Source organism: Callithrix jacchus, chromosome 5 (assembly GCF_049354715.1).
Source record: "Callithrix jacchus isolate 240 chromosome 5, calJac240_pri, whole genome shotgun sequence".
In the NCBI taxonomy this organism is placed as follows: domain Eukaryota; kingdom Metazoa; phylum Chordata; class Mammalia; order Primates; family Cebidae; genus Callithrix; species Callithrix jacchus.
Genome location: NC_133506.1, coordinates 162,840,646 through 162,862,500, shown reverse-complemented (window position 1 = coordinate 162,862,500; position 21,855 = coordinate 162,840,646). Strand labels below are relative to the sequence as shown.

Sequence of the window (21,855 nt, the reverse complement as noted above, 5' to 3'; positions counted from 1 at the left end):
CTGCCGATCTACAAGTGTTTGAATGTATTCTCCACGGTGTCTTCTTTTTCTCTCTTCCTCCTTGGCCCCGCCGAAAGCGGATGTACTGTAAGGCTCTGTCTTTTGCTTCCTCAGCGATAATTCTGGTGTAATGGAGCATCTGGAAGCTTAGCTGAATTCATTCATTGAGCCTTTCCTGAACGGGGCAGAAAGAACAATAGAAGCTTCATCTACAGTAAGTAGCATTTGGGGACTCAAACCAGTCTTGCTCCTTTAAGGCAGGTGTTGACAGATGGGAGGTAGAGTGAATTCTAGTCACTCATATTCACACCATCGTGTATCCTTCCCGCAAAGCCTATCAGATCTGTCTGATTTCTGTGAACTGGAGCCTTCCTGGAATCCTATCCCCTTGGATGGAACTTGGTTATTTTGCCGAGCTCCCGCTAGTCCTGGAGAGGCCAGGTTCTGCCCTTCGCCTCCTGATCCAGTGGCAGATCTGTCCCGATATGGCTAGCCTCTGACTGGAAATTCCTGCTGCTGTGCCTGACTTTCTAGATTAAACTTCCTATGTAGTTTAACCTAGAAACACTAGCCTGATTAAGCCTGTGTTTGCTCTGTCCTTTCAAACATTGTAGTCGAACAGCCAGCTCACTTCCTCCAGGTTGAGCCCTAAAATTGGGCCAGTTTCCCAAGCCCTTGCGTGGCCTAGTCCTGGTCTCCTTTGCTTCTCGGGTGGACCGAGTTTCCTGTTTGAGGGTGAGTTGTAATAGGCCACTTTTCTCCCTCTGCTCCCACCCTGGAGGCTTCAGCAATGACTCTCTTAGGAAATATATTTCTTAAGCTCCAATTCTATATTTTTATATGCTTAATGGACCCCACCTACCTGTGTTCCCCTGATAGCTTAAACCCAATCTATGTAAAATTGAACTCATTTCCTTCTCGCTCCTGTGAGTTCTTCCTTCAGACTTGACCATCCTTTCTGTTCGTGGCACAGTCGTCTATCCCATCTTCCATGCCAAAAACCTGGAGTCATCTTGTATCCTGCCTTCTACCTCACTTTTCACATTCAGTCAATGTTAATTGTTTCATTTCTTTTGTATTTTTCCAACTTCTCATTGGTATTTTTCACTCTGTGCCTTACTTTATACAGTTGCCTCTGTCTGAGATGCAACTCCTCATTTCTGCTTGTTTAAAACTCCTTTATCCTTCAAGTGCCAGTGAAGATGTTTTCTGTTCCAAAACAATCTTCTCTGATATGGCCAGCTGGAAATATTCTTACATATTCTTAAAAAAGGAATCTCAAAAATGTATCCTGTCATTATTTACGTATGTCTTGAATTGTCCTGGTTATAGTATAAGCACCTGAGATAATGGTCTAAGTGAGTGTATCTATGTGTCGTTTATTGCTATATCAAATCAAAACCCACCCAGATCTTCTTAAATTGGTCCCCGAACCCCAGGCATCATTGCTAACTAGCACGGATATGCTTTCTGTGTGCCCTAAAGCACCACATTCTGTGGCTCCCAAGCCTACCTGTAATGGCTTAAAATTGTCCACTATGTATAAAATGTCTTTTGAAGTATCCCAATTACTTTCCCAGCTGCGGCCCCCAAAACCAGAAAGCAGACACAGAAGGAACCAAAATAAATAGCAAAGAAAACGGCACAACCACTTTGAAAGTCAATTAGGTAGTTCCTGAGAAAGTTAAGCATAGATTTAGCACGTGACCCAGCATATCTCTTAGATATGGATCCAAGAGAACTTACAACATAAGGCTATGAAATTACCTGTACATGAATGTTCGTAACAACATCAGTCATAATAGCTCAACCACGGGAAGAATCCACATGTCCATCGGCTGATGAATGGATACACTGAATCTCGTATTAATATATTCATGCCATGAAATATTATTCTGGCATCAAAAGGAATGAAGTACCAACATATGTTGCAGCGTAGATAAACTTTGAAGACATTATGCTAAATAAAAGAAGCTAGTCACAAAAGGCTACATAGTCTATAATTTCATTCATATGAAATGTCTAGAATAGGCAAATTCATAGAAACAGAAAGTAGAGTAGTGGTTACCGTGGGTTGTAGTGGGGGGGATGGGAGTGACTGCTGATGGGCGTGGGGCTTCTTTTGAGGATGATGAAAATGTTCCGGAAGTAAATAATGCCCAACTCTGTGAATATATTCAAAACCACTGAACTGTACATTTAAAAAGGAGGAATATTGAGGGTGCATGAATCATATTTCAGTAAAACTGTTACTTTGTAAAATGAAGAAAAAATTAGGCAGGGTGCGGTGGCTCACACCTGTAATCCCAGCACATTGGGAGGCTGAGACAGGCGGATCACCTGAGGTCAGGAGTTCAAGATTAGCATGGCCAACATGGTGAAACGCTGTCTGTACTAAAAATCCAAAAATTAGCTGGGCACAGTAATGTTTGCCTGTAGTCCCAGCTACTTGGGAGGCTGAGACTGAAAAATCGCTTGAACCCGGGAGGCGGAGGTTGCAGTGAGCAGAGATTGTGGCACTGCACTCCAGCCTGGGCGACAGAGTGAGATTCCATCTAAAAAAAAAAAAGTGAAGGAAAAAATTAGATAATTTTAAAAGTAAAAAGAGAAAGGGTTTGAATATGTTTTGTTGAACCAAGATGAGCCCTCTGGCTGTGATTAGGTCAGTTAAAGCACTTTGATGGATAGGAGATCAAGGCCCAGAGAGGTTAAGTAACCCCTACTTAGACTCCTGCAGTGTGTGGTGGGAATGGAGTAAGGACCATTTTGTAAAAACATGAGCTTATTCTGCTAATTATGGGTTACCTTCTCAGAAGAGTATGCAGTTCACATCGGGTGTGTCTTAGTGAACATATCACTATGGGGCCTGGTGACTGCAGGAGATCGAAGTCTAGATGTGCCCAGGAGTAAGTCTGCCTTGCAGGGCCTTGAAGGGTGCCATAGATGTGGGTGGTCAGTGCTTGTGCTCTTCTCACTGTGATTTGTGTTTTCTGTCCTCACTAGAAACAGCATGGTTGCTGGCCTTGCCTGTGAAAAGAGAATGGTTGGGGCACATGTTTAGGTCTAGCTTCAATTTCTTCGACAAAATGCAGCAGACAATTAAGGAGATGATTTTCATTAAGCTCTTTCAAGGGGGAGAATGTTCACTAATGAGGATTGTCTCAAAGAAACAGGAGAAAACTTGGGTTTTATAAAACAAGGAAGTCACTGAGGACGCGTAGAAGTGAGTCTTGCGCTGGAATAGGAGAGGGCAAAGTGGTCCTTGCAGCCAGCCACTGATTTCACCATATCTCTTCTAAGATTAATCATAAATTAAACGTTTGCCTCCTTCTACCATATGTGGCATTATAAAGGTAACAGCAATCTTGAAGTATCACTCAAGGGGATGTATTGTCGTCCCCTTTTTACACAATTTGCAGAAGACCATTTACTTCTCAGTGATCAATTTTAAAGGAAACTCAAAAGACGACCTACCAGAGAGTAAAAGAAAGAAAAGGACTGACTTGTGTGAACTGCACTGTATGAGTGTCCTGGCAGAGTGACTGCTAAGCCAGACCCACGGCAGGTGGGAAAGCAGAAACTCAGCAGGAGAGGAACTTTGGAGGGATGTGATGGAATGATCTTTTATAAAAGCTGAGGAGAGTTATTTTTGAACATAACAAGTGGTCAAAATTTCCAGGTTTGGGGTTGTTAAGACCGATTTTCTTCTAGCAAAGACTAGCTCAATAACAAATTAGTCTCTCTGCCTCTCTCTCTTTTTTTTCCCTGTGCCCAATTTCCATGATTTTACTATATGGAAACTCTGACTTTTAAAAGGAACTTGCTCCATTGAGCAGGCTTGGTGCATTTTTCAAATGTTTCTTGACATTAACAGCTCTATTTCTCAATTAGCAAAGGGAATGAAGTTGATTATGCATATCCACGGGATGACAATTTACATCTGATTAGCAGCTCCAAGGTAAACATTAAAAGGTCACTATAAATAACTTTTACTTCTTTTGTTCTCGTAAAGACCAGTCACCAATTCCTATCTTCCCCATATTCCCTATGGTTGATAAACCCTATTTTAAAATGACGGACTTAAATACTGGGTAATAAAATATGTAGAATTTATAATATTGGGTAATAAACGATGTAGAATTTAAAGCTTCACTGACATTTTTGTTTGTTGGATTTTTCTGCCCATGTTCTGATAACCGTCTGTTTTGTGAGAATTCTTAACTCATCATTGACATGATTACTGTTAGTCTGAGAACACATGTGTAGGCCTGCAGCATCCCTGGTAAACTCTGCAGGCATCTATCCTTAGAGCTGCAAGGTCATCCAGCACTTTTGTGACAAAAGATGGGCAAACTTTCAGAGAGATGGTGGGAGGAAATTAGCTTCACCTTTTCTATTATAAAAATGATCAGAATTGAATGAATAGGAAACAGTTCATTCTTGTTTCATAACCACTGGAATTAGAATAGCAGCTGTTTTGTGTATAAGAAAGATTCAGAAAAGGAAGTCTATAGTGTTAATTGCTCAGGCAGTCTATGGTATTTTGTTCATTGTATTTGGCAAACTTGTACAAGCTGGACTTTATGAGTGTTCCTTGGTTGTGATTGGTATAATTTAGTTAAAATGGCAGCTTTTTTAGACATGTGACTCCGCTCTCCATTTACACAAACACTGGTTTTCTCCTTTCTCTATTCTTTTTAAACAGTAGAAATAATTATATTGATGGTAATAAATTTAATTTTAAAAGCATACATGCTTTTCATAAAAAAATCAGATAATGCAAAAGTCTATGAATAGGAAAGAAGGTATAAAGAAGGAATTCATAGCTCCACCTCTTAGAGATGATGATGATTTACATTTTGATAAATATCCTTCTAAGAGTGTTTTTCCTTTTCTACACGTAAACACACATATTTAAGAAGATGACTGTGTTTTAAATTGTTTCAAATACAGTTTTTAAAAGAAATTTATTACATAAGCATAGCTTTCTTGTAAATATGCATGTTATTGATTGTGATGTACATGATACTATAAAGAGCTACTATAATTTAAGAATGCCTCATTAATAGACATTTAAGTTGTTCCTTAGGATAAATTCTGGTGAAAATGCTGGGTCATATTTTTGATATCTACTATTAAACTAGTTTCCACAAATTTTTATCAGTTTACTCTTAGCAATATTTAACAGAACCCATTTTCCCACATCTTCAATAGGTCAGAGTGTTTTTTTAAATCTCTGTCATTCTGTTATACAAACATCATTTAAAATTTGAATTTATTTGGGAGTTTGAAAACTTTACATAAAGTTAGAGGCAATTTGTATGCCTGCTCATGTCATTCACTTTGCTTTTTCTAATAGGAGGTTTGTCTTTTTTGTATTGGTTCCAAAGAGTTCTTTATATATTAGGGAGATGATCCCTCTGCATATGCATCAGTTTATACAAAGCAAAGTAGATGTCTGGCAGTGTGCTAAATATGCAGTTTTCTCCATTTGTTGATTGTCGTCCTACTTGGATTTATAGCATTTTTTTTCCCAATTGAAAAGCTACTATTTATGTAATCAAATGTATCAATCTTTATGGTTTCTGGCTTTTAAAATTATACTTAAAAAATCCTTTCTCTCCTTGGATTATAGAAATTGTCCTCTGAATTTTCTTCTAATTCTGTGATTTTAAAAAAACACCTAAAATTTAATCTTTCTGGAATTAATTTTGGGGGAAGATACTTGGTAAGAATCTAAAATGGTTTTTTCTATGTGTTAACGTGTTATCCTAACACCACTATTTCAGAATCCATGGGTTTTTTAGTCATCATACATCCAAGTTCCCCTGGATCTTTAGGTCTAATTCCCTTTCCTGTATTCTGTTCCATATGTCAATTACCATTGACTGATTCAGAGACACAAAAGTAGACTCACATACAGAAATAATAGAGTTCACTCACAGAGTTAGGTAAAGAATGTTTGGAGAGGGATTAAGAATGAGTCCAGGCTGGGTGCGGTGGCTCATGCCTGTAATCCTAGCACTTTGGTAGGCCAAGGCAGGTGTATCATGAGGTCAGGAGTTTGAGACCAGTCTGGCCAGGAAGTCTGAGACCTGTCTGGCCAACATGGTGAAACCCCATCTCTACTAAAAATACAAAAATTAGCTGGGCACAGTGGAGCATGTTTGTGTTTCCAACAACTTGAGAAGCTGAGGCAGGAGAATCGCTTGAACTCGAGAGGTGGAGGTTGCAGTGAGCTGAGGTCTAGCCACCACACTCCAGCCTGGGTGACAGAGTGAGACTCCATTTCAAAAAAAAAAAAGAGAGAATGAGGTTTCCAGGTGGTGTCCCCTGAATGAACATTAAAGATGTAGTAGGTGGCCAGGCGTGCTGGCTCACGCCTGTAATCCCAACACTTGGGGAGGTCGAGGTGGGCAGATCACGAGGTCAGGATATCAAGACCATCCTGGCCAACATGTTGAAACCCCGTCTCTACTAAAAATACAAAAATCAGCTGGGCCTGGTGGCATGTGCCTGTTGTCCCAGCTACTCAGGAGGCCGAGGCGGGAGAATTGCTTGAACCTGGGAGGCGGAGGCTGCAGTGAGCTGAGATCATGCCACTGTACTCCAGCCTGGGCAACAGAGTGAGACTCTGTCTCAAAAAAAAAGAAAAAGAAAAAAAGGATACAGTAGGAATGAGCCAAGTGAGGGTGGGGTAATTAATGAGGAGGTACATACTAGGCAGAGACTTGAGTGTGGAAGTCTCATAGGTGAGGACTAGCAGGTGCGTGTATATAGTGTGAAGTATGTGGCAGAAGTTGTGAGAAATGAGGTTGTAACCATGGTCAGGAGCCTAATATCTGGACAGTTTCTTCTGCCATGGGATAAATGTAGATTTATTCTCAGATGGTGTACTTGTTGTGATGGTTTATACAGAGGCATGATGCCATCTGATTGGTGTTTTAGACAGTTTTTTTCTTTCCATGCAAGATGAATAGGATGGATTCTAGAGAAACTAGACAGTAGGCAAGAAGGTGACGAGAGGTTTCTGTAGCAGTCTGAGTCAGGAGTCACAGGCACCCTGCCTAAGATGGGGTGGTGGAGGGAAGGAACAAAGGCAGATGAAAGACCTGTTCTGCTACTTATGAAGAATGATGCTGATGGGAGAGTGAAAGGTGGTCCTCAGTTTCCCAGTGTTGGTAAGTGGTTTCAATTTTCTACACGTAGAGGAGACAAGATTGTCTTGTGAAGAGAGGGAGATGTGGGGTTGACATGGTGACTTTAGAAGAATGGCAGGGGTGAGAGAAGGATCTGATTAAAGAAAATTTGATGGAGTTCCAGCCCAGTTGCCATTTGAAGGCTACATAAAATGTCCAAATTGTGAATTTTGCATTCACATATTCTTTTGAACAAATGCTTAAGAATTGTCACGGGCTATGTACACATGGTGTGGGCAAGCTCATGCCCTTCTTCCTCCTCAGACTAGCAGAGAGGTTCTGGAATCTTCTAAAGTGCATATTTAACCTAGCCAGTGGGAAACAAGTTGTGGCTTCTCCGTTTCATACATTATCTGCATCAGCCCCTATATTTCTAGATGTGCTTTGCAGATGATATTGGAAGCTAGCAGACTTTGAATGATGGTGACCCTGTAAAAGTAGTGGTAGGAAAGACTTGTTGGAGCTGACAGAAAATCTCCTCACAGAATCCAGAAACGCTGCTTGCAGAGTTTTTCCTTGCTTATATCCACTGGCTGGTCTCTTTGAAATCAAAGGAAGAATTAATTTTGCTAATTGGAAGGCTATTTCCAGTGGTTAAGTTCATCCCTGATATGAGTGACAGTGTGAACGGAGTAAGGAAGAATAAAATGCATATGAGTTGTGCTGCTGAACTGCCAACTGGGTGTCATTAAGTGAGGAAATATGGGTAGCATTGTCACCATCCTCAATTTATAGTTATTGAACACCATGGTGTTCAGGCTTATAAGTAGTCACTTGGTCAGGCTGAGTACACTAATAATTTATGCTGGACAAGTAGAAGCGGTTACTAATTTTGTTTTCTATATGAGTGCCTCCTGGGCAGTTTTTTTTTTTTTTAAACCTGCTTTTTTTTTTTTTTAACTTATTTATAAGCAAGGCTGGCTGTTCTTTGCCAAAAAGAGTGTTCTAAATACAAAAATCTCAGAACCCCCATGGTTGCCCTGAATATCTGACATTCTAAAGAGAGAAAAGAGGCTAGATTAATGGATACCACTCTGCTAGCTGGTAACATGCCAGCAAGATTTCAGATCTCCCTTTTTCTAGCCGAGATCTCTTAGAGGAAGAGCCAAGGAAGGGGGCACGGGTGTTCTGGCCTGGATTTTTCATTCAGGCTACAGACTCTGTTGTATTCTGTAATAATAGAGAAGGGCTTAACATGTTATCAGGGTGAAATCCAGCTTCTTTTCCTTGGTGTTTCCACTGAGAGCCAAGAACAGACATGCAAAGTAGGGTGGGATGGGAGGTGGAGAAGAAGCCTTGGGCAAAGCAGAGCGCATGGAAAATTGCAAAAAATGGAAGTGAAAAAGAAACGCATTTGGCGATGAATCCTGTGAGTGTTGAGTGTATGTATACAACGACAGATGTATAGTCACATGTATATTATGTTTCTGTGTGTATAAGATCACATACAATTTTTGATGCAGAATACACATTTCACTTGTAGTGGTTGACTTATGGACACAGAAGTAAATGGAAAGAATGGATATTATGACACTAGCCCTAAAGCAGTCTTCCTGCATGATAATGAAAATCTGGCTTTTTTGAGAAGCTGATTTTGCCGTTTTCTCTTAGATCAAATTTGGCTTACTTTTCATCTAAATATCAGAGTCACCAAACAAGGTCAGCCTGTCAGAGATGTGCTCAGTGCTTAACGATGAGTCTGCGCTCATTTCTACATGCATTCATTGAGTCTCGAATACACAGTCCTGCTTTTATTTTCCTTTTGACATTCTTCCACTTTGCTAAATCTTCCTGTCTCTTCAGTGCATCTCCTAACACCGATGTTCTTCAGCGCTCTGACCTTGGCCTCATGCGTTATAGTTGCCTGAGTCACTTTTATTCATTTTCATGCCTTCTCGACCTCTCTATGTATTTTTTACTGGGGTGGCAGGTCCTGGGAGCTGTTCACCAAAATCCAGTCTACTCCTCATCCTAGAAACCCAGCTAAACTGCATTTCCCCACCTCTGGCAGTTGCGATCTCTCCGTATAAACCTCCTCCAGTGCTTGTCCTTGAACTTTTCTTCCTTTGGCTGAGTAGGATGGATGCTGCCACTGGACAGGCTCCAGGGATGACTGTCCTCTCCCAGCCCTGGTCTGAGTTCTCTCATCATATGAAAAACAAACTAAACTTCTTATTACCAAAGTCACTGATTTTTGTGGTCTGTTAGTAGATTTTAGATGACACTAACTAGAACAACTCCCACATCTATATATGTTTACCTCGAGCCCAGGTCTTTGTCCTGAAACTGAGATTCAGCTATCTAACTGCTTATTAGACGCATCTTGGGTGATATATTTCAGATATATTAAACTTAGCTTGTCTGAAAACCGGCCACTGCCTCCTTCCCTCTGACCCTGCTCCTTTTCCTGTGCTCCTTTCTCTGCAAATATTAGCCCTGGACAACCAGATGCCGAGTCCACATACCTGGGAGCCATTTTTACTGTTCTGATTGCCACATTCCTCATTTAGTCCAGCAGTTGGCATGCCCTAGCCTTGGGTCAAATTTTTCCTATGGCCTGTTTTTTTGTAAGTAAATTTTTATGGGGACACAGGCGTGTTCATTCATTTATACATTGTCTATGTCCACTTTCTCACTAAAACAGCAGAGTGGCGTAGTGGTGACAGGAGCCATATGGCTGGCAAAGGCTAAGCGTTTCTTATCCGGTCCTTTGCAGAGAAACGTTGCCAACCTCTCATCTAGTCAATTGCCAAAGCCTGCTAATTCTGTCATCTTAGTATTCTTTTGAACCCATCCCCTTCTTTCCATTTCAAATGTCACCATTACCATCTTCATCTGGACTACGGAAATAGCATCCCGAGTGGTTCCTACATATCTAATCTCACGGTTTTATAAGCCAGTCTCCATATGGCAGCCACAGTAATCCTGCTAAAAGGAAGTGTTGAGGGTCTACGTGCTGCTGCACTTGACCCCCCGTAGTGATGCCACTCCCAAACCTGTGTGACCTTGCCTATAACCCAGGCCTCTCTCCTGAAACTCAGATCCGAATGTCACTACCTTGGTTAAAACCCTCCAGAGGCTTCCCACTGCCCTTAGAATAAGGGCTGGGAATTGAGTTAGCCTTCTTGCTTCAACTCTCTCCTCCTCAGTGACCTTGACCGTTTTGTTTGTATTGTGTTCTCTCTAGTCTCTGGGTCTTCTCCCCATTCTACTTTCACTTGGGTAAGTCTCACTTACCTGAGCTCAAAATGTAAAAGGTATGTAGAGGCTCCTCCTGATTAGCTTTGGTTTCCTTCCTATGTGCCCCACAGCACCCTGTGCTGCTCCTGTCACAGTTACTACATTTTACTGACCTTATGATTTATCTGTCCTCCTCCCACTGTTTGTAAATTCTGCAGGAGGAAGGGGCTTGGATGCACTGAGTCGTGCTGAATATCCAGCTTCCCTTATACTTGGAACATGCCATGCACCAGCGGGTAATATGAAGTCATGTTTCCTGCCCTCCTCTCTCTCCAGGAACTTAAAATAAGAAGAGCGCTTTCCTAGAGTAGGGATTTTAATTGACCTAATTAGGTCAAAGAAAATAAGTGATTAAGGGAGCCAGTCATGAAGTAGGCTGGCCTGGGGGGTGCGGATAGGGAAGAGACAAACTGTAGAATACTGTAGCAGAGGAAATTGGGAGATACACGTGTAACTGCACATACGACACTTATTCAGCAATGGCCGGAACATCCGAGACACCCAGTACTCCACACCGATGTGATCCATTCCCCTGTCCAATGTAACCATGTCAGCCATCTTCAGTCACAAAGAACAGAGGAAAAAATCATTACTTTTTGTCCTAGTTAGAGAGCCCTTGAGCAAATGTCGTTTATTCATCATTCCATTCAACCTTTCATTCGTTTGTTTAGCAAATATTTGTTAAATGTGATACCAGATGCTTGGAATACAAATAGTAAGGGAAAAACGGAATTATTACACTAGTGAGAAGGCAGACACCTACAATCTAATTATAGGACAATATGGTAAGCACTGTCATTTAGCAATTTGTACAAAGCAGCATGAGAGCACAGAGGAGGAAGCGAATTCCGTGTTACCTATTTCTGGCAACATGAAAATGGAAATGTATGTATACTTTTTATGAGGCGTGGAGGAAGTGAGTAGAGTTCACCTCTCTTGTGCTTTGGTTTTGCATGAGTAGTTTCTCATGGCTGCCTTTCCCACTGTTCTTTGGGGCTGTGTTGGAGAGAGGATGCTGTTTTCCACATGAATCTGCTTGGCAGATCGGATAATTCATGCTGCAGGCCTAGCAGTAGCAGCATGTCTTTGACATACTCGGGTGAGTCATAGGAGAGAAGGCAGACACTGTTCCCATGATGTCACCACCCCTCCCTAACCTCCCCAAGGAGACACAGGAGGAAAACTCCGTTTCTGTGTGTCTACTACTTGAAATAGCCAAATGGAGCAAATGGCACTTGAATGAGTGTGATAGCATATGCGTAAGGTCTCAGAGTCTACACGAGAATCTTTAACTGAAGACTCACTTAGCTAAGAACAGACCCTGGCCTTTGTGGGCCAACATTCAGATGGTTGGACTTCCGAACCTCCTTTTGCCTCAGTAAGCCAGATAACACAGACATGGGCTGACAACGTGTTCTTTCCCTGTATTATCTTCAGTTTTTACAAAATAAAGAACTCCTGTATTTTTCTTCCTGCTCGTCTTTTCCTTCATCTTTCAAAACGTATTGGAAGTAGGCTAATGCTGATAGGAAATCTCATTGACCCCTGATAAGCAGAAGTAGTTGATAGCATGCATTCACATTCCACCTCTGCCGCTGAGTAACTGGGAAGATTGACTAAGTTACTGAAGCTTGCTGAGCTTTGATTGTTTTCATCTTCAAAAATGAGAATATTAATACTACCAGTCTAGCTCAAAAGATTATCGTGAACATTACATGAAATAACACAAATAAAGTCCTGGTATGTCCCAAGAGTAACTTAAGGTTATCATTTGTTACTAAGCACCAATATCTAAGCCTTACCGGTTATTTCTTCTTTGTTTAGAAGGTTAGGCACTTTTCCTTTTCTATTCCAATCATGACAGTGGCAAGAGCCTCCTGAAAGATTATGCTAAGGACTCATACATGACTTTTGACTCCTTGGTTTCTGTATGTTGGCAAAGACTTCACTTATATTAAGAGATTTCTGAGTGTTTCGACCATGTTGTGTGTGTGTGTGTGTGTGTGTGTGTGTGTGTGTGTGTGTGTGTGTTTCCTTCTGGGTTTTCTAAAAGGCAGCAGCAAGTCTGTTAGATTCTTGAGGAAGGCTGATTTGATAAGTATGGGTGTGCCTCCCAGAACAGCAGGCAAAGGTGTTCTCATTTCTCAGAATGCCTGGGAGAGAATACTAGCCGAGCTCAGAGTTGAGCTCACAGTCATCTGAATGTCCAGAAGGAGGAGGACAGCAGAATAACACACATGTTCATACTTCATTAGCCTTGATTATACCACCAGCACCTTAAAGAAAAACAACCTGTCACCACGTAATGCCTTTCTTTCAGAATTCCCTATTCAGTTAAGGCCTTACATAGTTTAGGGCATGAGTTGCCAAGTGCACTAAGTCATTTCTTCATGATGTAAACCATGAACAGGTTCCTGCTCAGAGGTTGGAGGGCCTACTTTGTGCACATGGCTGTCCGCTGTGCCTTTCCACTTTCACTCACCTGTGCTCCCCTGAGAAATGCCATACTCAACTCCTTGCCATGAGCTGTGAGTCCTACACAGAGGCCTTGTTAGCATCAAAAAACTTCCCTTCTCCTCTGCTTTCCTGGCAGCAATCTACCCAGGGGAATAGGAGGAAACTATGCAAGATACAGACTGCAGTTGCTGGGGAGTGAAACTTTGTGCAGAAAATGTGGATCAACTGTATCCGGTTATAGGGAAGTATGAAGAGACCCATTGTGGGAAAGTGTCATCTGGGTGAGCTTTAAGGCTGTGGCATACACTTTGGCACCAAGTGTCATCTGGGTGAACTTGAAAGCTGTGGCACACACTTTGGCACCAAGTTTTGTTTAAAGCCAACACTGTAGAGAACAGCCTTGGAGAGCCTGAGAAACTGAGGAAGAGCAGCATGATTTACACAGTGAGGCTAAAAAGAAAGCAAATGCTTATGGGGCAGTAATTTCTAAAAACTGTCAGCTCTAAAGAGACATTCTAACTACTATTTCTTTTCGAAAACCATTGTGAAGTTTAAGTATTTATATTGGTACCATAGAGCTATGATCAGGATTCTTTTTTGTTTGGCTGAGTATAATATATGCATTCCTATTTTGTAATTAGGAAAAATATTGCTCAAAACATCTGTAAAAAGGCATGATTTTTTTAAATGGTTGAGTATGACTGCTACGCAGAAGGGAGCATTGGCTTAATTCAGCTCTTATCCATTCCTTCCCTCCAAAGAGGTCGTAGCAGTTGCGGTGGTAACAGTCACATGGGAATTAAATTGCTTCTGAATGTGACCTGTTCTCTATAGGGTGACAGTCCTCAGAGATGGGACTCAAAAACAAATATATTCTTGTTCCCCAGTCATTACTGTCACTGGTGTGGATTAGAGGTGCCATCGTGGAACTGACGAATCTGCTGTAAAAGAACTTTTCATCACCCTCATGGCTACTCAGAAGATTGTCAGAACTTCCTACATTTTAAATATCCGTGCTAGGAGACATCCTGGGACATCTGACTTTTGCTCACCTTCTTAATGAATTTAACATGCTCTTCGTTCCCTTTGACAATTCAGTTTTAGTGTCCCATCAAATATAGCCGAGGGAAATCCTTTCTGACCACTTCGGTTCCTCAGTAATTGAGATGCTTATGTCTAGCACACAGTCGAGAACTTGACATTCTCTCACATACCCTGCCCTTACCAGTTATTAAAATATCACTGCTCAAAGAATTTAAAGGGGCAATAAGACAGTTTCAGAAATGGCTAAAGTAGAAGATAGACAAGGACATAGGTGCTTAGGTGAGGGAGATGTTGTTTCTGGTTAGGACAATCTCGTGGAGGAGGTTACACTTTAAGGTAAGCCTTGAACATAACTGAGCTTCAGCAGGTGAAGTTGCTTCCTTTACAAACTAATGTGCATCTTCATTAGTTTAGATGGTAATCTGTGGAGGCAGAATATGAGTTCTCTTCCCATAGTATCCTTTGTGACACATGCTTCAGTGGCTGACACAGAACCATGTCTAAATATATATTTGTAGACTTGAATTCCAGCCAGAGGCAGTGAAATAACCACTTCTTTATGGCCCAACAGAAGGTTGTCCTTGTCCAGTAGCCCTGGAATGTTTTTCAGATGGGTATGTACCCCTATGCTGGCTTCTTGGACCTGACTGCTTCGATGCTATATTAAAGAGAAGGTGAAGGAGTAAATGGGGTTCTGAGGGGAGAGCCTGGGTGAGCCTCCACTCATCTTTGGAGGTGGATCTGTGGCTGCTTCATTTTGGGATGAAAAGAAATCACTCCAGAAACCCAACTGAAGTTGGTGAATTTTTAAATCTCACTGTCTTTTGTGTGCTTCTCTTGTCTTTGATGGATCTGCTTTGCATCTCACTGGGAAAGGTTATAATGGACTGACAAATAGCCATGGCATTAGTGTAGCGCATCTCTCCCCATCACCAGCTGGACACCAGACCTGCTTCTGTAACTGTGGAGGCACTGCAGTCCCTTAGGAGCTCCCCACCTCCTTCCCAACCCCTGCCTCTCTTGCCATAGGATATCGAAAGGCAGTTCAGGAGCTTGTATGGTGTTGGCGGGGGGTCTCAGTTTCTTTTGCCTCGCAGTTCACCCCAGAGAAATGCTCGACAGGTGCCAGAAACTCAGAGTACCGCACACAACAGCCAATTGTAAGAAGAGAGTTTCTCAGTAGAGTGTCTGCCACTGACCTTGGCCTAATTTGTCATATTTTGGCTGATGATTCCAAAGATAAAGGATGGGATACCTTAGATTTGACATGCCACATTCTTCTTCTGAAGCTGTTTGTTTCACTAGCTAATGATTTTATTCTGTTATGTCAAAAACCCAAAGTTTTTTTCTAAGCATGGCAACTAGCCCTTATATGAATAGTATTCCATAGGCCCTAAGCGGAACACGTAAAATGACATTTCAAGTGCCAAGTTTTTTCTAATGCCTTTTTTTTCTCTTACAGATTTTTGAAAGCAGCTTAAATCTAATTGGCTCCCCCAGGATCTCAACTCCTATTATATTTGTGGCATTTCTTTTTCCGAGAGGCATCTGGAGAGACTGAGCTGACACTGCTCGCTGGCATGCAGGGTGGGAGGGTGCAGCAATGGATTTTTTCCCTTTCCTTGGAAACTTTCAAATCTTGGCTCAACTCTTTCTGAGCATTGAGTGTTTAATTTTTGCAATTGTTTTTGTAATGTCGAATTCTACTTTTTCTTTTACTGAATTTCATATGAATGAGAATGGCAGCTACAACTGCCACCGCCCATGGTGGCCAGTCTGCATTTGCTATGAAAGAAAAATAAAGATAAAAAGGAAAACAAAACACATAATCGTAGTATAGATCCATGTAAATAATACTGACCCAGCATGGTTCTGATAAACTGGCTTTCTGCAGGTCTAGTCTGCTAAACGTAAATACTTCCTTACACCATAGAACTGAGTCAGTTGATTCAGATGTTCCTATTACCTAAACAAGTGTGAAGAGACTGCCAACACCTTTGTCAGTCACAGTGAGTTCACACCTTTCTATGAAGCCCGCATAGTGAATGGAGTAAATGGGAGGGAAGATAGCTACCTTGAATACCAGAGAAATGAGGAGAGTATAAGCCCACCAGGGGCTTTGTGTCAAGATGTTTGCTTTATCCAGATCGTTATACTTAAAGATCTGAGATAGAACAACAGAAAAGTACACTTATCGGGTCCATTTAAAAAATATGTTATTAGAAGGCTCTGCTTTCAGAGCCTCAGTCATTCGTTGTGGAGTTGAAGGCTGAGAGTAAGGAGTGATGAACGTTTAGGAGGCCATAGACTTGATTTGGGCAAAGCACACTGAGGACATTCTGAGGCCAGATATGAAAGCTTGTTGAGCACAGGGGGCCGGCAGTGGGGTTAGAAATAGCAGATGGAGAAATGGCAAGAAACTTGTTCCTCCTTTGGAAGATAAATGATTTGAAGTCTGCATATGAGAAGAGCCTTAAAATATTTGATATCTCCTTCTTCTAAACACAGGCCAGAAAAGTGACAATGAGAATAAGCTGAAACTTTAAGTGCCTTTTTTTTAGACGGCGTCTCAGTCTGTCACCCAGGCTGGAGTGTAGTGGTACAGTCTTGGCTCACTACAACCTCTACCTCTTGGGTTCAAGTGATTCTCCTGCCTCAGCCTCCTGAGTAGCTGGGATTACAGGCATGTGCCACCACACTTGGCTAATTTTTTTGTATTTTTAGTAGAGACGGGGTTTCACTATGCGAGTCACGATGGTCTTGATCTCCTGACCTCATGATCCATCCACCTTGGCCTCCCAAAGTGCTGGGATTTCAGGCGTGAGCCGCCGCTCCCTGCCTTCAGTGCCTCTTGATGTGTGTATGTGTGTATGTGTGTGTGTTTTATGACCCAAATGGGAATATCTGTTTAACTGCAATCTGGCTGTCCTGTTATTGGTTAGGCAAGATCTACTCAAACATAGAGAAATCTAATTTCAGGCTTAGCAAGCAATAAAGTGAATAATAAAACATATTTATTAAATTAAAAACAGTAAGATTCTTGTTAACCCATTAAAAAAAATTCTTGAGGTTTTCTTCCCAAGAGAAACATTTAAATATCTGCCAAATGGAATCAGGGCCAGCCATATTGCGTTTGAGTAAATGTGTACATGTTGTTGTCCTAAGGGAGACAGCATGAATTTAGGGAGTCCAGTGTTCATTTTATTTGTGCCATTTATAGAGCTATACAACCCAGGGCAAATGTCTTTGTCTCGTGAGCTCTTAGTGTTTCTCACGTATAAATTGAGAGGATTTGGTTAGGTGGTGATTTCTAAAGCCTTTTCCATTCTATAAAACATATAAAGTCTTTCCTTATATTCTATAAAACAAAAGTATAAACAGGGGAAAGAAAAGGACAGAAATGGTTAGGACAAAAGTGAGGCTAAATGCTTGAGGGAGGAGTTTCTGGGAGGAGAAGGGAACGGGGCAGGGCAGGGCAGGGCTGCAGCAGGTGTGGGGATCTCTCCAGCTTTAGTTCACTGTCTGCCTTCCTGATGGCTTGGATGATGCAGAAATGCACCTCCTGTTTGTTCCCTCTCTCTCTCTGTTTCCTGTCATGTGTCTCTGTTTCTTCTTTCTTCACCCCTCCATTCTCTTACAATCTCTATATCTCTCTGAGGAATAGATGTAGTTAGGATTTGTCAGGAAGAAACAAGAATAATGATGAAAGTTGGAAAACTGATTTTCCAGATTGTTTTTGTCTTTCGTTTCCTGGCATCTGTTATAGCTTCAGTTTTACTTAGAAAAATAAGTTCATAGGTTGTATGTTCACGGTGATGATAATGATGATGACAGTAACCTGAGTACTTGCTGTGTGCTTGGAATCGTTCCTAATGCTTTAGGAGTAATTCTGTATTTCATCCTCATAACAACGCAATGAGGTAGGTCCTGTTATCATCACCATTATGCAGATAAGGACACTGAAATCAGAGAGGTCAAATTACTTGCCCATAGTTAGTTCTGGTGAAGTTGGGATCTTATCCTAAATCATCATTTTCAGTATGCGCTCAGTCGTGCTGCGTCTTCTCCAAGGCAGACATGATGTGTCGTTTTCACTGTAACTTTAGAATTGGTATCCTGCTTGGAGAAGACACTGTACTTTAAACTGAACTGAAGGGGCATCACCCTGTCTGGAACAGGGTTGTCCATGGCTTCTCTGGCCCTCGGCCTCCAGGGGCAAAGCTGTGCTCAGAATGCCTTCCCAAGGTCCTTGTTGAAAACCATTTGACTTTGAAATGTTTGAAAGCATCTACTTCCTTTCTGTGTGCGACTTATGAAACTTCTTTTAATTTAGAAATTTCAGTTTTAATACAGTTAAACCATAGTTTAAGAAAGTTTGATTGCATTTCTGTACAAATAGTAAAAGTGTAACATTAAACAAATGTGAATAAATTAATATATGAACAAAGTAAGTGGCGTTCAAGGAAATAGCAAAGAAAAAAAGGTCAGTGAAGCACTGCATTTAGTTATTAGAGAAAAACCCTTTAAGGTTGTATTTGCCTGAGTGCAGTTGACCTCTTTTGAGATATAGTAGGTTTTTCATTCATTATGAACATTTGACACAAGGAAAAAAAAAGTATCAGTACATTTACACTCCAAGGTCAGTATGTCTACTCCTCTATATGGTATTAAGGTGAGAGAAAGAAGTAAGAGAGCTGATCTTTTGGGCATTTGTTTCCATGGCACACAGATAATATCTTTTTGGTAGGATTTTGCATTTGAAGGCAAGGGATGCATTGTTTATTCTTGATGTCCTCTAATACCTCACTTACCCAGTGGTCATATTTCCAGCAATTCTGTCATCTGGAGCTTAGGAGTATTGGATCATAGAGTATCAGTGCTGAAAGGATGTCAGGGATAATTTAACCCAATCGTCTTATCTCACTAAGAAAGAGTGTAGCTGCAAATGAGTAAAGGGCCTAGCCGTGGATTCGAAAAACATCTCCAAATAGAAACTAATAATTATACTGTTTACTCAGTTTGCTTCATAAATACTCGTTGACTAGGTATTATGTGTAAAATGAGGGACAGAACAGTCCTCCTTTGAGTATGATCCCTCCTTAAAGCTCTTACCAAAATGTGTGTGTGTGTGTGTCATGAGGCCACAGGTAGGAAATAGCTGGGAATTGTTCCACGTGAACCCTTTGAAGATGACAGGGACTTGATCTTGTTAATTCCCCAGGGTCTCATGGTGCTTATCACAGGAAGAAATGATCACAGTATAGAAATCTGGGAATATTTGCTATGAGCAAACCTACTGACTTAAAAAACCCTCAAGGAATTATTATTTTTCATTACAGTGTTAAGTCTAAGTTCATGTTGATAACTGAGTCAAGAAGAGGTTAGAGTTCCTTCAACCTGCTGCTTAGCATGGTTGAGTGTGTATTACATTCTTGAAAGCATTCAAATGAAGAGAGTGTTAGTGCCCAAAAGAGTGAGCTTCAATTCCCTGGGAATTTTTTCCAAAGTTATAAAAATGTATTGAACACCTGCTATGCATAACAACCTATCTCTAGACCATGAATAGATAAGTTTAATGTTAGTAGAGGGGAAATTGAGTCATTGTAAATAAACTTGATGTTTGGCCATTAACTTTACAACAGGGTTTTATATACTGAAGCACCATTATCAAGGTCGGTGTTATGAAAGGGGTCGTGCTAAATGTGAGGCAGAGAGAGGAGAGAGGGTAAGTAAGCTGTATTAACTGCTGCAGCCTAGGCGGTGTGTCAAGTGTGTGACTTCATTTCATCCTCACAGCAATCCTGTGTGGTACTCAGTGTTGTTGCCATTTTGCTGATGAGAAAACTTGGAATCAAGAGGTGAGGGAATTTGCTTAAGATGATGTAGCTGACAGACAGCTAGATTGGAATTCCAAAGTCCGGGACTGGCCCACTGTGCCTGAAGGAGGTGGCATTTAACTCTCCAGCTGACATGCAGTATAACTTGCAGACATATGCATTCATCCATTTATGCATCCATCACCTATTTAACAAATATTTGAAAACCAACTTCATGCCAGACTTTAAAAGAAGAGGCAGAGCCAAATTCATAGAAAAAATTGAACTACAGGATACTATATTACATAATAAAAATATGTGACAAAATCATAAGAATGTGGTGTTTTGTTTTTTTTTTTAAATTTTTATTGGATTTTAGGTTTTGGGGTACATGAGCAGAGCATGCAAGGTGTTGTTTTTTAAAAAAAATTAGCCTGTAGACTCAGTACCATTACTTTAAGATTATATTTTTTATATTGGGGGAAATTTTTTTTGATTTTTATAAAATATTAACTGATATAAATTCAAAATTGCATCATTTGTAGTTAGCAAATCCATTTTTAAAATTTCATATTGATGTTAAACTGCTGATGTTGGCCCTGACGTCTAACAGAAGGCAGGCTTTCTTTTCCTTCTCACTTTCAGAATGGTAGCGTCCCCATTCAGCCCCCTGGATATATTGGATGCACATTTAGCACCTCCCAGATTTCCAAGTAAATCGAGTATCAAATGATGTTTTATTGCCTCACCAATTCTGAAGTCTTAGTGAAGTCTGAACTAGTAAAATGTACAGAACAGACAGTTAGAGAACAAGACAGACTAACATAAAATATGTAATTATTCTTTGTCAGTTAAAGGAAAGTGAAACCTAAAAATAAATGAAAATGACAAGAAATAGACTAATAGTATATTCTAGAAAGCACAGGATCGCAAGTCGGAAGACCTGGATTTGGATACAGATTCTTTCACTTGTGTAGCATTGTGCACAATTCTAAATTTCTTTGAGTCTGGATGTGTTTGTTTGTTTATAAATAAATATATAAAAGAATGATATAAAAAATGCTTTGCAAAGAAAGTTTTAGTGTTATAAGACCTATAAGGACCCATAAAGAGACTTAGACTCAACGAGGCAGAAAATTAATAAGGATATCCAGGACTTGAACTCAGATCCGGAACAAGTAAATTTAATAAATATTTATAGAGTGCTCCACTTTAAATATACAAAATATACATTCTTGTCAATACCACATCACACCTACTCATAGGTTTAAATGAAATATTGATCGGCCATTATTAATACTCATTTTTAGAATAAAGCAACATTTCCATTCTCTCTCCCTCTTTTTCTTCCTCTTTCTTCCTCCCTTCACTCCTTTTTTTCCTTTCCTTCTAAAAAACAAAAAGAAAAAAAAAAGAAGAAGCTTCAACCAGATCACTTTTTGCCTCTTTCAGTCTGCCTCCTATTAAAAAAAAAAAGAAAAAGAAAATTAATGAATTCAAGGAATCTCTAATGAAAACCATACAGCATGGTCCAGATACATTGTAATCTTAGTGACAATAATGTCCTATTTATTACGGCACATTATAAATTTGTCTTCCCTAATAGTGTGCTTTCATTTTGGAATGGACACATTTTGGAGTTTATTAAGCAATTGAAGTCAGATGCCCAAAATGAAATTGGTACATAACAATTCATTGAAATCTGATAACTTTTCTAAGCTGACCCTTGAACAACATGGGTTTGAACTATGGGCCGCCACTTATATTTGTATTTTCTTCCACCTCTGCCACCCTTGGCACAGCAAGATGAATCCCTCCTCTTCCTCCTCCTCCTCCAGCTACTCAACAAGAAGTTGATAAGGACAGAAGACCTTTATGATGATCCACTTCCACTTGCAGAGTAAATATTTTTTCTTCCTAATGATTTTCTTAGAAATGTTTTCTTTTCTTTAGCTGACTTCATTAGAAGAATATAGCATATAGTACATATAATATACAGAATATGTGTAATTGACTATGTTCTCGGTAAGGTTTCTGATAAACAGAAGGCTGTTAGTAGTCAAGTTTTTGGGGAGTCCGAAGTTACATGTGGATTTTTT

General features: G+C 40.5%; 1 protein-coding gene across 18 annotated transcripts in view; it reads left to right on the top strand.

Annotated features, from left to right (window-relative positions):
• ENOX1 (ecto-NOX disulfide-thiol exchanger 1) overlaps positions 1–21,855 on the top strand; it is a 626,515-nt gene that overhangs the window by 90,114 nt on the left and 514,546 nt on the right. For 6 of the 18 annotated variants that reach the window (XM_078375358.1, XM_078375362.1, XM_078375354.1 and 3 more), the window contains exon 1: positions 98–214. The exons of 7 other annotated variants lie outside the window; for them this stretch is intronic. The gene's annotated coding sequence lies outside the window, so the exon portion shown is untranslated. Of the gene's footprint in view, positions 1–97; positions 21,657–21,855 lie in introns of those variants that run through there. 5 more of the 18 variants (XM_078375355.1, XM_078375365.1, XM_078375364.1 and 2 more) reach the window with 1 other exon arrangement.